This window comes from Canis aureus, chromosome 9 (genome assembly GCF_053574225.1).
Source record: "Canis aureus isolate CA01 chromosome 9, VMU_Caureus_v.1.0, whole genome shotgun sequence".
Taxonomy (NCBI): Eukaryota; Metazoa; Chordata; class Mammalia; order Carnivora; family Canidae; genus Canis; species Canis aureus.
The window spans coordinates 74,386,894-74,403,588 of NC_135619.1; the positions used below are offsets into that span (position 1 = coordinate 74,386,894).

General features: G+C 53.5%; 1 long non-coding RNA gene across 1 annotated transcript; it reads right to left on the minus strand.

The window, feature by feature from the left end:
• Positions 1-9,782: 9,782 nt before the first annotated feature.
• LOC144321198 (uncharacterized) lies at positions 9,783-14,071 on the minus strand. The gene is made up of 2 exons (XR_013386952.1): positions 12,845-14,071; positions 9,783-10,418 (listed from the first exon to the last, which is right to left on the minus strand). It is a non-coding gene; the product is annotated as an uncharacterized LOC144321198 (long non-coding RNA).
• Between the last annotated feature and the right edge of the window lie 2,624 nt (positions 14,072-16,695).

Consider the following 16,695-nt stretch of genomic DNA (forward strand, 5'->3'; position numbering starts at 1 on the left):
GCCTGCCCGCTGACACAAGCATCCTCATGCTGAGTTGTGTCCAGACCCCCACCCCCAGAGGGCTCATCTAGAGCCCAGCCCCTGGGCCCAGCCCTGCTGGGAATGCAGGACCTTATTTTCACATCCTGGCCCTGCCCGTGGTGATTCTGTGATCCACCAGGCAGGAAGCCCAGAGACCTAAAAGGATATGTCACTGATCCCGGACCATGACAGATGTCCCCTCACACCTGCACCCTGCTCACCTGCCAGTCTCCACTCCAACTACAGCCTTCACTAAAGACTTCTCTAGCTGGTGAGTTCTCTGGTGCATTCCTTAGGGCCACACCTAGGGTCCCAGCAGTTGGGGAACCACAGGGGGACGTCACCAGGTTACATCCCAGCTGGGGCTGTGCTAGTCTACCCAGCAGACGGGGCTTGTAGCACACTCCCAAAATTCTTCCAACAAAATTCTCCGCCAGAGGAGAAGGAACAATGGTGAGAGTGAGCTGCTGACGTCTGCAGAAAGTGCAGGCAGCTGGGGTCCTTGGTGACCACAAGCCATGGGGTTGCCATGCCCATGCAGATGCACCCTGTCCCCTGCAAAACAGATGCCAGTGAGAAGCCAAAGAGCAAATGTAAAGGCGTGTCACTGACAGAAAATAATCTGGGGCGCCTGGGGGGCTCAGCCGGTTCAGCGTCCTCCTTCGGCTCAGGTCACGATCCTGGGGTCCCTGGATTGAGCCCCACTTCCAGGTCCCTTCTCAGCAGGGAGTCTGCTTCTCCCTCTCTGGCCCTCTCTCAGCTCCATCTCTCTCTTGCTCATTCTCTCTAATAAATAAAATCTTTTTTTAAAGGATTTTATTTATTTATTCATGAGAGACACAGAGAGAGAGGCAGAGACACAGGCAGAGGGAGAAGCTCCCTGCGGGGAGCCCGATGTGGGACTTGATCCTGGGATCACACCCTGAGCCAAAGACAGACACTCAAGCGCTGAACCACCCAGCCATCCCTAAATAAATAAAATCTTTAAATAGAGAGAGAGACTGTAACTCGGAAACCAGGGAGGAAACCAGGGATGCTTCATGTTGGGTTGTGGTTCAACCTTCAGCCACATGCTCCGTCTCAGAATTGCAAGCTGGAGTACACCGCTGGGGAGACTTAATAACCAGGTTTTCTAGATTCTGCATTTGATGCTTCAACGTCTAGGGTTCTTGCTGACCTTAGAGGGACGGCCTCTCCAGAGTCAGCCAATTCCTAAGGACAGTAAAGGAGTCCCCTGGGAGCACATCTTGTGTATGCAAATCCACACGGTGGAACTGGGTACAGCAGTGAGGATAAAATGACAACCTACCCCCAGTGACATGAAGAATCCCACAAGCAAACTGTTGAACAGAACACCAGACGCAAACCGGACACACACTTGGATTCTACTTATAAAAGCTTCAAAAAGGCTGGTCACTAATAACCAATCTTGTAAGTGGAATTTCTGGGTAAAAACAGTGATTTTTACAGTTCTGTCTCCTCTGCAGATACAACCGTTTACCTTATTTCTTTCATGCACAAGAGAGAACAGACTGTGTCTGAAGCCTGGCAGGTCTGTTCTGTTGTCCGTGGGTCTTCTGTCCCGACCTCTGTCACAGGGCTTGGTGGCCTTTGTGACCTTGAGAAGAATTTCTGGCAATGTGTTGAGGCCCCCAGGACAGGCACCTTCCAGAAGAGGATTTGCATGTGCTTCTTCCAGGCCCTGACCGGGTCCTTCTGATTAAACTGACCACTGAGGGCCACCTGGGTGGCTCAGTCGGGTAAGTGTCCAACTCTTGATTTCTGCTCAGGTCATGATCTGAGGGTCCTGGGATCCAGCCCTGCATTGCATCAGGCTCCCTGCTTAGCAGGAAATCTGGTTCTCCCTCTCCCTCTGCACCTTTTCCAGAAAGTCATAGAGTTGGAGTCTAGTATGTAGCGTTTCCAGTCTGGCCTCTGTGGCCTAGTAATAATATACATTTAAGGATCCTCCATGTCTTTTCAGGGCTTGAGGGCTCATTGCTCTGTAGGGCCGTCTGGGTGGACCACAGTGTATCTACCCATTCACTTACTGAAGGACATCTTGGTGACTTTCAAGTTTTGGCAGTTATGAACAAAACTACTATAAACGTCCATGTTTTGGGTGGACATAGGTTCTCATTTCACTTGAGTAAATGCCAAGAAGTGTGATTCCTGGATCCTACAGTGTGATGTTTAGTTTTATAAGAAATTGCCCAAGTCTCTTCCCCAGTGGCTGCACCCTTTCCCCTGCCCCCAGCAACGGATGAGAGTCTCACTGGCTCCACATCCTCACCAGCATTCGGTGTTGTCAGTGTTGTCACTGTTTTGGATTTTGACCATTTTACTAGGCACATAGTGGTTATGTCATTGTGGTTTTATTTATTTATTTATTTATTTATTTATTTATTTAGTCATTGTGGTTTTAATTTGTATTTGACTAGTGACAGAGAATGTGGTGCAACTTTTCGTGTGTATATTTACCATCCTTGTATCTTCCCTGGTAAGGGTCTTTGCAAGTCTTTGGTCCATTTTTTTGTTAAATATTTTATTTATTTATTCATGAGACACAGAGACAGAGACAGATACAGGCAGAGGGAGAAGCAGGCTCCCCACAGGGACTCTGATGTGGGATTTGATTCCAAACTCCAGGGGACACGACCTGAGCAGATGCTCAACCACTGAGCCACCCAGGCATCCCTGTTCATTCATTTTTTTATGAAATCCAGAAAAAGAATGTAGGACATGGATATAAATCTATAAATGTGCTTTAGAACCACTCAAAGGGGCAGTCCCGGTAGCACAGCGGTTTGGTGCCGCCTGCAGCCCAGGGCATGATCCTGGACCCTGGATCGAGTCCCATGTCAGGCTCTCTGCATGGAGCCTGCTTCTCCCTCTGCCTGTGTCTCTGCTTCTCTCTCTTTCTCTCTCTGTCTCTATGAATAAATAAATAAAATCTTAAAAAAAAAAAAAAAACACACTCAAAGCCACAGGAAGTGCTCTCAGGCCCGGGGCTGCCTGGGGAAGGCGATAGGACCATCTGAGGAATTCCCTAAGTGAGAAGATCCAAGGGGAGGTGACCCCAGTGGCAGAGGCCTTCAGGTCCTGCGGAGTCCTGGCAGGGGGTGAGTAGGGACCTTGCCCAGATGGCCCAGTCCGATGGGTGCTTCTGAGATGTGAAGGGCTCACGATCCTCTAGAGCAACACCGACCATTGTGATGGAAACCTCCGGCTCCTGTGTCTGCGTGGTCCCACGGCCACCCAAACCTGAGTGACTGGTAGGCTCCTTACAAAGCTGGGGAGATTTTTGTTCTAATGCTCTGAATCGTCGGAGCTTCTTCCAAGAAAAGAGAGACGCGTGTGTGGCTCCTCCGGGTTTCCTCTCTGTCTGGAGAACACGGAACCACGTCCTGGCCTCGGGCTCTCAACTGTGCTTGCATCTCAGCCCCCCACTGCCCGGAGCTTGCTTGTCCCAAAGTCAAGGAAGAGAGCCCTGCAAAGGTTGCCTCAGCAGGATCTCTCCCTGGGATTTCCTAGGGGGCCGCTGGGCTACGTGGGAGCCTCAACCTCTCCGTGTTGGAAAGCGAGTGGGCTTGGAAGGCCCCTGACGGGTTTTGCATTCACCGGCCTCCAGCTGAGCTCAGCGCCCTCGGGCACTGCCCTGTCCACCAGGAGGCCCAGGGCACGCCTCGGGGGTCACGGGTTCCACACCCTCAGTCCCTTTAGCAACTGTTGAGGACAATGGTCTGCAGGTGTGTCCTCCTGAGGCCAATGCGCCGGGTGGGGGGCTGCCCTGCCCACACCTTTAGGGACTTGCTCGCTCTGAAATACTGGTCTGTGGCCCAATCAAGCGTGTGCTTCACGCGTCGTGGGGTAAATTAAAACCTCCTGGCAGTTCTTCCAATGTCCTCTCCCAGGACTGCCGCTGATTGAATGCCTGAATGGATCCTGTTGTCCAGAAGATTCCATCCTCCTCCATTCTGACATTATGCGCTGTGGGAGGAGCTAAGGACACTGGGTCACTGTCGTCCACAGGGGGTTTCTGGTTCTCCCTCCCGGGTGAGTGTCTGTGCTTCAAACCCCAGATCCCACATGGAATCTCGTGGAAGGAAATACTTGATGAGCCTCCAATGCCTGCACCAGTCGCCCAACCATGGTTTCCAGGGTCCTCCGTCAGTGCCACCAGCAGACCCAGGGGACTGAGCCAGGACTCCCTGGGTGGAGTCCAGAGACCCCCTGCTCTGCTCAAAGACCCTGAACTAGGGAGGCCTGAAGGACCAAACATGCTGAGCTGTGTTTGTTTTGTTGCTTGGTCAGGTGACTGGCCTCTCTGGCTGTCTGATGGGTGGTTGAACTGCTCCCACTTGTGGAAACTGCAATAAAAGCTCTCGGGATGGCTTCCTGTTCCTCCCCTGGGCTCTCCTCCTGTTTGGAGGAGGCTGTTCCCGGATCTCTGTCTCAACCCCTTGTGTCTGGGGGGTCAGCGGGGATGCCCTCACTCTCACATCTCCTGTTTTTGTTTTTTTTTTTAAGATTTTAATTTATTTATTCATGAGAGACACAGACAGAGAAGTAGAGACACAGCAGAGGGAGAAGCAGGCTCCCTGAGGGGAGCCCAATATGGGATTCCATCCCAGAACCCTGGGATCACGCCCTGAGCCAAAGGCAGACAGATGCTCAACCACTGAGCCACCCGGGGGCCCTCCAGTCTCCTGTTCTAATTCCAGTTCCTTTATCTGAGTCCATGGAGCCCAATGTCGGTCAGATTTGTTGTTCTTTCCAGGAATCAACTATAGGTTCAATAATGATATTTTCCCTATGATATCTTTTTAAAAAAATATTTTATTCATTTATTCATGAGAGACACAGAGGCAGACACACGGGCAGAGGGAGAAGCAGGCTGCACGCAGAGAGCCTGAGATGGGAGTCGATCCCGGGTCGCCAGGATCACGCCCTGGGCTGAAGGCAGGCACCAAACCCCTGAGCCACCCGGCTGCCCTTCCCTATTATTTCTAGGCTCTGTCAGCTCCCCTCTGTATTTCCTTCCTTCTCTGGGCCTTGAATCTGTGTTTCTAGCTCCTGGAGTGGGTCAGGGAGCTGAGTCAGGGCTCCTGAGTGCTCACCCAGGGCTCTCAGCTCCTTCCTCTGCCCCTGGCCCTGCCTTCCCTGCACCCACACCCTCCTTCCTCTCTGCTGTGTTCTCATTGTCACTGGTCTAGAGTTACTTTCTAGCTTTCCCTGAGCAGCGGTGGGAGGGGCTAGAATCTTCCATGAGGGAGGGAACTAGGAGGTCTGGGGGACCCAGGAGCCCAGCCCCTGAAGACTATGGTGGGGTCTCTCCCAGGCCCTGCAGGGTCAGCTGATGGGAAGGCCTAGGTGTGCAAAGAGGGGCGGGCTCTGGAACAGATCCTGGGTTGAGAGGGGCTGCTGGGGTGGGGGGGATGGCAGGGGATGTGATCAGGAAAGGAGGAGGGGTGTTGGGACACAGAAGGGCCCTCCCTCTGGTCCTGGTGAGAGGACTTTATCAAAGGACAAAGGGAGTGACCTGTCATGATTCCTATTTGGAAAGCTCCCACGAGGAAAGGGGGCTGGAGGGGCTCAGAGTGGAGGTGGGGTTCCAGGATCCTGGCTCAGGAGAGAGCACGAGACACTGGAGCCTCAGCCTGAAGCTCCCTGGCAGGTGGCCCCTTCATCTGCCCTTGAGATTTGGGTCCCCCCGGCGGGGATGGGGGTGGGCAGGCTTCAAGTGTGCTGCTCAGACAAGCCTGACTTTGAGCAAGGCCAGCCTGGTTCTAGCCACACGAGTGCATCCAGAATGGCCAAGGAATCCCTACATTTCCTGGGAGCATTCTTGGGAGCAGGGACCCGATCAACTCCTGTGCCACAGCCAGAAGGGCCTCTCCTTGGAAGGGGGAGAGCCAGGGAGTCCTTGAGGGACCCCGGGTGGGGTGGGGTTTGGGCAGAGGCCCGTGAGAGAGGCTCAGCCCAGCAGTGGCCAGCTCTCCCCAGTGTGTGCTGGGGTGGGGAGGAAGAGCCCTCCTGGCAGAGATCTCCAGGGACCCGGGAGAGGAGGTACACACAGGGTCAGCCCAGCAGGTGGGCCGGGAGCCCCGGTGGGTATTAGGGCCCAGCCTCTCTCGCTGCAGAGATGGGGGCACACCCCGGGGGGCACGTGCCCCTGGAGCCTGAGGCATTCCGGACTGGGACCTGCTTGTCAAGGCCTGGAGGGGGCACTGGGCAGGGAGTCTTCCTGACAGCATTCCCAGCACTGCAGAGCCCCAGGCCCCCTGCTCTGTCCCTGCTCCTGCGGGTGCAGAGGGACCCGGGCACCCGTGTTCCTAGGACCCAGTGCCACACTGGGGCATGGAGGGGGTGATGCCTGTCTCCACATGCTGCCTAGAGTCCTCGACACAGGCCCAGACACTAATGGGGCCAGGAGTGATGTCTTGTAGCCCAGAGGACTAGCCCAGCGTTTACCCGCCCACTCCAGAGCTAGGAGGGCTCTGCTGCCATGACAGGGTCAGGGCCCATAGGGCTGATAGAGGCTTCCAGAAGTTCATTCCCCACTGAGTCCCCACTGCCTAACCTGGAGACCTATGGGAGTTCGGTGTGTGATTCAGGTTGTCTCTGCAGGAACTGGGGAAGAGGCTGATGGGGTGGGGGTGATACCACCCAGGGAGGTCCCTGAAGAGGGAAAGGTCAGGGCTAATCCAGGCTGGGTGGGGAGTGGGGACTCTTGTTTCAGGCTTTGAGATCAGTCCCCTGTGGCTGTGGGGGAGGATCATGAAGGCCAGGCCAGCCCCTGCTTACCTTGGGCACTGAGGTCTTACCAGAGTCAGTAATCAAGTCCCTGGGCTGTTTACCTGCGGGGATTGATTGTGTTTGTCAGGGTGACAGCCATCATCTGTGTACAGAACCTGTCACGTTTTGATAACCATCACCAGCATTTCGTCCTAACAAAGCGATTTAGCTATGAACGTGACAATACTCCTTTTTGAGTTGTTCCGGTGATATATTTAGGAGCATTTCCCAATGAGCTTGCGTTGCAGCCATCCAAATCCTTGGTAGGTAGTAACCTGCATGTAATGAGCTTCTGCAGATAAAACAGGTACAGCGGGCACCCGAACCCAAGTCAGCAAGACTTTCAGTATTTTAGAAGCATGTCTTTCAAATTTGCTTCATCAGCACTGGGCCGACCTGTTTTTTATGGCTTTTTCTGTCCCACACCTGGGCACTGTTACAGGTGTGAAGAGCTTCCTTACCAAAGTGCTCCTCTCTCTCCCCGAGAAAACAAAGGCCACACTTGGAGAAAGATGTGCAGAAAGTGCCGCACTTGAGCTCGAGAATGTGCTTCCCAGGAAAGAACCCACGAGCAAAGGGGGCTTTGCAAGGAAACCTGCGGGGAGAGCTGCCGCGGAATAATTTTCACAAAGGGAAACGTTAGGAAAAGAAAATGAAAATCGGTTGATTGGCACTGCTTTCTCCTGTGGGGAATGGCCCCGGGGGCAAGGTCCTGCGGGTAAACAAGCAGAAGTAAAGCCTCAGTGCGGGAATTCTTGCTGTGAAGGAGGTTAAGTCTGTGGCCAACCCCGGGACCCACCGCTCAACCATTCAGGCCAAGGCTCTGTAGTCTGTGATCCCAAAGCAGCAGCATCACAACGCCCCGCCCTGAGGACACGGTTCTCCACTTCTGGGCAGCGGCGGCCTGCGGGGCCCTGGGGCGCCGGGGTGGCTCCGTGGGTTGGGCGTCTGCCTACATCTCAGGTCATGATCCTGGGGTCCTGGGATGGAGACCCTGGGGGGGGGGTGTCCCTGCTCGGTGGGGCGGCTGCTTCTCCCTCTCCCTCTGCTGCTTCCCCTGCTTGTGCTCCCTGTCAAATAAATAAATAAAAAGCGTGCGGGGCCGTGGAGCCCCCCCATGACTCACATACTCTCCCCCCACGTGTTCTGCGCCCCATCTCTTCCTGAAGGCACTTGGGAGACGTCGGCGACGCTGCGCCTCAGTGGTTAGTAGACTGGAGCCCGGAAACTGGTAAGAAACCCGGGGTAGGAATTGTCCTGGCGCAGCCACCTGGGAGCTTAAACCCGCGCCTCCGGGCCAAGCCCGCCCACCTCCAGGCCCCCGAGGCCCCAGGACGCTCCCGCGGGACACGGGGACACGCCCCCCTCCCCCCCCCCCGGGTCTCCGCGCCCCCTCCAGGCCCGGCCCGGGGGACGGCGAGGACCGCGGCTGTCCAGGCGCAGGGCGCTCGGGCTGGGTCAGGGCCGCGCAGTGACCCGTGTCCCCCCACCTCGCGCGGGGGACGTGGCGGCGCCTCCCTTCCGGAGGGCGGACGGGGACACGCTCCACGGGCTGCAGGATCGCGGTGCCCAGGGGACCCGGGGCCGCCTCCGCGCCCGGCTGCTCCCCCGCCCCCCCCACCCCGTACCCCGAGCCTCCCCCCATCCCCGCCCCGCCCGGGAGCGCGGGCAGCTCGGCGGCGGGGGGAGCCGGGGCGGGCGCTGTCCCGGGCAGGCGGGGCGCGGCTCCGGTCCCCTCCGCCCTCCAGGCCGCAGGTCGCGGCCCATCCGAGGACCCAGGCCCCGGGGCCCCGGCGTCTGCCTTCCGCGCCGCGTCTGCCCGGGCGGGGGCGCCTCATCCGCGGGGCGCGGCGCGGGCTGCAGGGGGCCCCGCGGGAGGGCTGGGGGACCCCGGGGCCCGCACCCAGGGCCCGCTCGGCCCCCCCCCCCCGCGGCCTCGCCCGGGCTCCCCCTGCAGTGCTCCCTCCGAGGGCTGGCAGGTGCCCGCGGCTCTGGGGAATCCGCGTGCGGGGTGCCCCCCCCACCTTCCCGGACCCCTGAAGGCCCCTGGGCCCGGGTCCTGCGGGCTCGCCGCCCTCCCCCCTGCGGGCTCTCCCCTCGGAGCGGGCCCGCCGGGCTCCCCGGGAGCAGTGGGGGGAGCCCCCGGGGCCACCGAGGGGACCGCGGGCGGGGGTCCGGAGAGCAAGCCGCCCCGCGCGGTCACTGCTCCCAGGGGCGCCGCCGGGCCCTCTGCGTCCCGGGGTGGCTCCGCAGCACGCTTGCTGGGGGCTGGCTGCAGTGACCCGAGCTGACAGGCTGTGGGTCCGTGCGGGGTGGCCGCGACCACAGCCTTGCCGCCCGACCCCGCCCGGGTGCCCAGATGCCAGGGCCCCTGAGGGAGCGCAGGGAACCCCGCCTTCCAGCCGGGCTCCCCGGAGGCCGCAGCTGCTCGCCCACGCCCTCTGTTAGAATCGAGTCCCGGGAGAGGGCCAAGGGGGGACCCGTGGGGAGGGTGCAGGTGTGCAGCTGGAGCCTGATGTCCGGGCGGCCGTCAGGAGGGCGGCTTGGTGAGCGGCCTCAGCGCCCAGCGGCCGGCAGCTGCCACCCCAGGGCCACCGGCTGAAGCCAGGTCAGTGGTTGTCCTCTGCCAGCTTGGTGTGAAAGTGTCCTGCAGAAGCTGGGGAGCTTCCTCCATGAGAGCTGAGCGCTCTCCAGCTCCAGGGGTGAGGGGCTGCAGGAGGATCTAGGGAAGCTTGCGCAGTGCAGGCCCAGCCACAGCCTCTCCAGAGGGCGACCAGCCTCTGCAATCAGGCCTGTGAGCTGCAGAGACTGCTTCTCTCAGCCTTCCAAATCCGTGTCTAGTTGACTTTGTCCACCATGGAGAGGGTGCACCCAACTTCCAAATTCTATTCACACTACATGTAAATTAGCATTGCTCGCTTCAACCCATATGCACCATTACATTTTTTTTTCCAGAGGGAGAGAGAGAGAGTGGGAGAGTGGAGAGGAGGGGCAGAGGGGGAGAGAGAGGATTTTAAGCAGGCTTCATGCCCAGTGGAGAGCCTGAAGAGGGGCTCCATCCCATGACCCAGAGATCAGGACCAAAGCTGAGAGTCTCCACTCAGGGATCCGTGGATGGCTCAGCAGTTAAGCATCTGCCTTTGGATGCACATCAGGATGTGATCCTGGGGTCCCGGGATCCAGTCCCACATCGGGCTCCCTGCATGGGGCCTGCTTCTTCCTCTGCCTATGTCTCTGCCTCTGTGTGTGTCTCTCATGAATAAATAAATAAAATTAAAAAAAAAAAAGTCTATTTAACAGATCATACTATTTAGCCTGAATGTTTGAATACTTTAAAAGTAGCATCAGCACTGGAGTGGAAAGGTGGCCTATAAAACGTAAGAACTTTTTTATATCATTTTTTGTTAGTAGCTTATGGGAACTCTTTCCTGAAAGCTTTTACCTTTTGTAACTTTAGGATGGATTTCATTTAGCTCCTTTTAGAAAGTTTCAGCGTGGGCTGATGTGCACTTCCTCTATGGCACCAGCTGTAGGAGCTCTGTGCTTCCAAATAAAACAAAACCCAGCAAACCCCACACCCGCGTTTTGTTCTGGAACAACTAAACAAGTTTGTCAAGGAAACCTCTGTTAATATTTTACATCTCATTTAAGTAAGGTGATAGCTTTTACCTTTCTACTTTCTAGAACAGAAAAACAAACCCAAAGGCCTCCAGGCTGAGTCTTCCCTCACTGTTGCCTCCCTCTCAGGGGTTGGACTAATTTTTGAAGCCTTGGAAACCAAAGACTCTCTTCCCTCCTCCCACGCTGGGTGGGTCCTGGACAGTTGGCTACAGAGGCCTGCCCTCCCCCTATGGTGTCACCTTACACTCTGAGCAAGGACCTCCTTCTGTGTCAGAGGGGGATGGGGAGACACCCCTCCCTCCAAGTCACCCTAGTGGCACCAAAGTTTACTGCTATTAGGGTAGCTAGTGGAGATTGCTTTGCTGCCTCCCTGGTGAGTCTGTCCCAGAGCTGTCAGAGGACAGACACCACGAGGGGACCAGTGTCCTGGGCTTTTCCTGGCCCTGGCCCTGCCCCTCCCTCCACCCTGGGAAGGACGGGGGCTGTGACCCACCCATCCACAGCTGCCCTGTGTTCCAGATCCAGGCCTCTCTAAATAGCAGACTGAGATCCAGGAAAATGCATGCTCTCTCCAAATAAGCCATTCCTCCTGGCCTGGCCTGTGGGATGTGCCTCCCCAGCAGTCCTCCGTTCTCTCTGGAATGGGGTTGGGCCTAAATTGCTGGCTAAGAGGGACTTTACAAGGTGCCAGTATGACAGGTGTTTGGGAGGCCAGGCTCAGTGGTCCCCTTCCAGAAGCCCTTGACCTCCTAAGCTGAGGTTCTAGGAGGGCCTGGGAGGCTGATCTGGGAGGCCCAGGTCAGGGCCCCAGGCGTTCACTCCCTACAGGATGGATCTCCGAAGGGAACCATTGGGCACCCGGGTTCCTTCCCTCATTCAGATGCTTTCAGGCAGCCCAGGGGCCTCTGTTCCTTGTGGACTGAATATCTGCCCCCATTTCACCTAAAACCACCCAGTGTCCCCCACACTGCTCACCCAGGCCCCGCCCCGGGCCCCACTCCCCAACAGGTTTGTCGATTACAGGTTTGTCAAATTCTGTCACAATTTGATGGTGGGGTTTGTCCCTTAGCCCTGGACTTGGGCCCCACGGGAGCTGGTAAGCCCTGTGGTGGAGGCAACAGGACAGCTTTGTTCAGCGGGCCCCAGTGAGGATGAAGCCCCCCACCTCCCCGCAGACTCCCTGCTGGGCTCCTGTCAGGGCAGCCTGCTCCTGGTGAACCCTGGCTGGGGGCGTGGGGGGTGCTGGGGCTGGAAGGACTCAGAGAGGAAACTGCAGGGAAAGGAAGCAACCAAGGTTTGGCCCCTCCCAAGGTCAAGGGAAGGAGCAAGCTGGAACAGGTCACATGGCTACCAGTCAGAAGTTCAGGCCCAGTGGGGTTAAATTTTAAATTTTGTTTTCTTTAAAAATAAAAAAGGAAAAGAAGGAAAGAACAGATTCTAGAGGTGGGTAGGCAGCTGCTCTGGGAAGCCTCAGGGGTGGCTAACCACCGTCCAGTCCCTGCTCCCGGCGTCCCAGGTTGGGATGGGCTGTGCTTCTGCCTACCGCATGCCCTCCCAGCAGGTCCAGAAGTGGGAAAGGGGTGGAGGCTGTGCCCTTTGCCTCTGCTGACAGGCAGGTCACGAAGTGGGGAGGACTTTCTGAGCAGGCTCCAGTGTCTGCTCCCAGCTGCATATATGCTGGGAGGCCTGGATGGCAGTGGGCAGTGATGTTAGGGGCAGAAGCAGCTCTGTTTGGGGGCCGGAGCCTGGGATGGCCACTCTGGCTGTTCAGTAACCCCCTGACTCCAGTGGCAGGTGCAGGCTCTGACACTTCCCTTCCCCCAAACTCCCCCCAGAGCCCGTTCCTCCAACTTTTCCAGAAGTTTCGTAAACACCTATGTCTAATAAGTCAACCCCTGCTTAGATTACCCATAGTGGTTCTGTTGCCTGCATCCTGCTGCCCCAGGATTTGCTGTCAGAAGTGATGTGGCCTTACTACCACACACGAGGCGTGGGCAGCATCAATGTCCTCTGGCTAAAGACCACAGGAACATACCTGTTGTTGAACAATTGAGGGGGGCACACACCATGGGGAGCCATAGGGTGTCTCAGTGAGAAGGTACTAGAAAGCACTTGAATTCAGGCTTGTAGGAGGTGATTTAGTGAAAGTTCCAGAAAGTAGGGTTTCTCTCTGGAATGGATGCCAGCAGGAAGTGGGGACACTACATGACTGAATATCACAATACATCTTATCTAGAAGGAGGAATGTACAGTTGACCCTTGAACAACACGGGTTTGAACTGCACAGGTCCACTTATACACGGATATTTTCGATAGATACAGTCCAGCGCTGTGAACATGTTTTCTCTTCTTTATGATTTTCTTAATAACACCTTTCCTCTGGCTTACTTTATTGTAAGGATACAGTGTGTGCTACAGGCTACATACCAAATATGCGTTGTTTCTGTCATCAGTAAGCCTTCCGGTCAGCAGTGGGCTATTAGCAGTTAGGTTGTTGGTTTGGGGTCCAAAGTTATATGTGGATTTTCAGCCTCATGGTGGGGTGTCAGCACCCCTCTACCTTGCTTGGTACCAGGGTCAGCTGTAGCTGGTGAAAAAGCCGTCATCGCTCATAGAAACCATGAGAGGGGGTGTGTTTGGTCATTTCTATGGTTTTGAAATGATTCATATTTCTGTCTGTATCCGGACATGATTACAGAGTGCTCGTTTGTCTTATCTACCCATCGCAGGGTGGCCTTGTCTCACTGCTGTTGGTGTTCTCTGAGATGGTTTATGTTCAACAGGAGAATGCCATGATCTCACTGTGAGGCCCAGGCTGGCTCCCACATGTCAGGGGCGGTTTTTCTCTCCCGCAACGGCAAGGAGGCCTATCTGCAGGCTGGAAAGCTGAGGAACCCTGAGCTACCGTGGCAAGATATTTGGTAAAACTCTTTTCACTGCCATGGATCTAAAGGGGCTGCTAAAATGCGCTGAGGGGCTGTGTCTCTCTCCTACTCCTTCTGCACTGTCTCCTTACCCACAATCCAAACCTATGACCTCATAGGGGGTCTTTGTGACTAGTGGATCGAGAAGGAAAAACCTTGATCCTGGTCTATAGATGGTGCAGAAGTGGGTGGCTCAAGCATCTAAGTGGTGGCCAGAAAGGACAGAGATGAAGGAAAATCCTGTGTTCATTACTTCAAGCTCTGAGTTTGGCTGTTGTCCACTTCGCCTGGCCTGAAAGATGACAAGAAATATGGCTCGAGATTGATTCACAGAGAGTTGCTAGTGGCTTGGCTTGATCATCAGAGACTTAGAAAAAACCCCATTGCAAGATTGGCAGTGAGGTGATCTGGGGATGACATATGAGAACGGACGTCTCTGGGTAGACATAGACTGTGAAGATACTTTGTCACATATGAATACTTGTCGAAAGGCATCTGCTACAGAGGAGGCTCTCGGGAACCAGATGGATGGGACAGTCCATTCCGCGCATAGCAGCCAGCCAGCCTCTTGAGCCGGCCATCCAAGGGCTTGTTCAACGGGCCCATGTACAAAGTGGCCAAGGAGGCAGGGCTGTAGGCTATGCCTGGGCTCAGTGTCACGGATTTTGCTTCACCAGGTCTGACCTGGACATCATCACAATCGAGAATCTAACCACCAAGAGCAAAGACTAATGTTGAGCCCCTGGTATGGTGCCATCTCCTGGAGGAACACCTTGTCACTTGGTGGAAGATGGATTATATTAGGTCTCTTCCATCAGGGAAGGAGCAGTAATCTGTCCTCACTGAATAGACATTTACTCTGGATATGAATTTGCCTTTCCCTGTCTGTAATACTTCTGCCAGCACTACTGTCCACAGATTTACAGTATGCCTTGTGGACCTTTATGGTATCCCACATAACATTCTTTTATAAATAGATTAATTAAAAAAAGAGATTAATTTTACAGCAAAAGAAGTGAAGCAGTAAGCTATGCACATGGAATTCAATGTTCTTACTTTTATGTACTTATCCAGAAGGGCACGATAGAAAGCTTGATGGTCTACTGAAGATTCATGTGAGCACTAATGGGAGACAATACTCTGAGAAGATGGAGCTGCATCTTACAGGTTGTGACATGATCTAAAGTATAGTCATAATACAGTTACTTGTATAAATGGTGCTGTTTTTTCCAAAACCAGAATACAGGAGTTTGGGAGCCAAGAGATGGTAGAGGAGCAGGCTCCTCTCACTATTTTTCCCAGTACAAAGTCGGTTCTTGGAGGCGTCTCTTGGTATTTTCTTTTTTTTTTTTTAAAGATTTATTTATTTATTTATGATAGGCATAGAGAGAAAGAGAGGCAGAGATTTAGGAGGAGGGAGAAGCAGGCTCCATGCCGGGAGCCTGACGCGGGACTCGATCCTGGGACTCCAGGATTGCGCCCTGGGCCAAAGGCAGGCGCCAAACCACTGAACCACCCAGGGATCCCCTCTCTTGGTATTTCCATTCCAATTATAAAAGGTTATCAGAAAACAATATCTACCAAAAACTACCAGAAACCTGCTGAGGATTCAGATCCTTTGTATGTGTTTAGGTCATACTACTAGATGAAAAACCCCAACCAGCCAAGGACCTGGCTAAGGGGAGAAAAAACATGGAATGGGTAATGGAAGAAGAAAATTAGAAAAATCATACTTGAAAGTTGCTAAGAGGGATCCCTGGGTGGCGCAGCGGTTTGGCGCCTGCCTTTGGCCCAGGGCGTGATCCTGGAGACCCGGGATCGAATCCCACGTCGGGCTCCCGGTGCATGGAGCCTGCTTCTCCCTCTGCCTATGTCTCTGCCTCTCTCTCTCTCTCTCTGTGACTATCATAAATAAATAAAAAATAAATAAAAAATAAAAAAAAAAAAAGAACTTTACTCTTAAAAAAAAAAAAAAAAAAAAGAAAGTTGCTAAGAGAGTAAATCTTAAATGTTCCCCATCACAACAACAGCAAAAAATGGTAATTATGTGAGGTGAAGGATATGTTGACTAACCTTATTGTGACAATCACTTTATAATATATACGTGTATCGCACGATCACATTGTATACCTTAAACTTATCCAGTGTTACATGGCAATTATATCTTTTTTTTTAAATATATATTTTTTAATTTTTTTATTTATTTATGATAGTCACAGAGAGAGAAAGAGAGGCAGAGACACAGGCAGAGGGAGAAGCAGGCTCCATGCACCGGGAGCCCGACGTGGGAATCGATCCTGGGTTTCCAGGATCGCGCCCTAGGCCAAAGGCAGGTGCCAAACCGCTGCACCACCCAGGGATCCCAGCAATTATATCTCAATAAAGGTGGGGGAAATATCACCTGTGCTCTCAAGAAAACAGTAGCAAATAGAATTAAACAATACTTTAAAGCGCTTATATGGTATGACCAAGTGAGATTTATTCCTGGAAGCAAGAGGGATTCATCATACAGAAATCGATCAGTGTAATACATCATGCCAACAGAATGAAGGGGAAAAAAACCTACATGATCACCTCACTTGATGCAAAAATAACTACTTGACAAATTCAATATCATTTCATGATAAAAACACTCAACAAACTAGGAATAGAAGGAAACTAAATATAATAGAAGTGACATATGAAGAGCCCACAGTGAACATCATTGTCAATGATGAAAGACAGAGCTTTTCCTGAGAGGAAGAAGGTAAGAATACAAGCTTTCACCACTTCTATTCATGTTAGTCCTGGAAGCCCTAGCCAGAACAATTAGGCAAGAAAAAAAAATCCTAATCGGAAAAGAAGAAATAAAATTATCTTTATCCTCAGGTGACATGATCTTAAATGCAGAAAGCCCGAAGATTTCATTAAAAAACCTTGTTAGGGGGGATCCCTGGGTGGCTCAGCGGTTTCGCACCTGCCTTTGGCCCAGGGCGTGATCCTGGAGTCCCGGGATCGAGTCCCTCGTCGGGCTCCCGGCATGGAGCCTGCTTCTCCCTCTGCCTGTGTCTCTGCCTCTCTCTCTCTCTCTCTGTGTCTCTCGTGAACAAATAAATAAAATCTTAAAAAAAAAAAAACCTTGTTAGTAGCAATAAATTCAGAACATTGCAGGATAAAAAATCAATGAAAAAAATAAATTACATTTCTATACACTAATAATGAACAATCCAAAAAGGAAATTAGGAAAACAATCCCATTTGCAATAGCATCAAAAAGAAGAAAATACTGGGAATAAACTTAACAAAGGAGGTGAAAGACTTGTGTAATGAAGAGTGAAACCATTGCTGAAAGA